The following is a 1,442-nucleotide window of genomic DNA, read 5'->3' on the forward strand; positions in this document are numbered from 1 at the left end:
TGGCTGTAGTTGTGTGAAGAAAATGCAAAAAAAGAAAAAAATTCTTAGAAAAAAAAAACAAATTGATTTTTGCATTTTCTACTGACAAACGAAAAATATATTTAAGTTTTCTAAGAAAACCATACTTTCTTTCGCGTTTTCTATCTAATCAATGAAATTCCTGTGGTATTGCGTTTTCATTGCTTTTAAAATTTAAGTTAAATTTCGTTCCTATTGCTAAATTAGACAGCTAACCAGTTCCTAATAAAAATTTTGCCGGATCTCAAATGGGTTGTTCTTAGCTCATTTATTTAAGCTATTCAAAAACCCATTTTATATCTGGTGTAATCTAAATTTATGAGGCCTACCATGCTCAATTAGGTATGCTTATAATTAATCTCTCTCTCTCTCTCTCTCTCTCTCTCTCTCTCTCTCAAAATCAAATCAAATCAAACATATTAAGAGTTCATTTATTTTTTAGACATCAACAATAATTTCATTTAACAACTAAATCCGAACACATCCGGAATCATATATATATATACAAAGTATGTATTATATACACCATATGTACAAGCTATACACAGGGTATATATAAACCACGTAACTTATACACATTGAAATCCAAATGCGAGGTACATCCAGACTCCACACATAATAATTTCTCGATGGGCAATGGACGTGTAGTTGCTATAAGTAAGCACTACAACTGATTCAAATGTGAGCGAGATCAAGTGTTATTATGCTTAGTCAAATCACTATCAAGCCAAACATGATAAAACAATACCATATCATGTTTAGTGAGTTAAATAAATAATTTAACTAAAAATTAATTATCAATCTAATAACGATCAAACAAATAAGAAATAAAAAACTTTTTGACAGCCCTAGGCATTAGTGATGACCAATGTCGTGTCAAGGTAGCCTGGTAGGGTCTAATGATTTTGATTTGAGGTACTAGGGCCAATGATGTACCAGCTTTGATAGTTGGCAATGGCAGTGGATGCCATATCCTGCTAAAGATGAAAAAACTAAAAAAGGATCACAAACAATGATCCATAAACACCAGGAAAAAAATAATATCAGAATGCCCTGATTCAAAATAATCCAGACAGACTTCAAAATTTATGAATATGTTTTGAGATTAGTATAATAGCATTCATGGCCCAGGCTGTGGGCCATCATGGAGAAATTATTCTGTGAGAAGGCCGGATGCAGAACGTCGTTCGGAAACCAACCAAAATGCGCCACGTTAGCAGTACCGAGCCACGGTACCGAGCATTACCGAGCCGCATTACTGAGCACAGGGGTGACGTGACACATTCTGGTTGATCTCCGAATGGCGTTAGGCTCCAGAAACCCCAGAATCGTTTGTAGAACTCTATAAGCTACAACACCCTCTACAATGTACAACCTTATAATGAAATTTCTCCAAAGGTTATTGAAATATGGTGGATACCAAA

The sequence above is a fragment of the Dendrobium catenatum genome, unplaced genomic scaffold, assembly GCF_001605985.2.
Source record: "Dendrobium catenatum unplaced genomic scaffold, ASM160598v2 fragScaff_scaffold_455, whole genome shotgun sequence".
Taxonomy (NCBI): Eukaryota; Viridiplantae; Streptophyta; class Magnoliopsida; order Asparagales; family Orchidaceae; genus Dendrobium; species Dendrobium catenatum.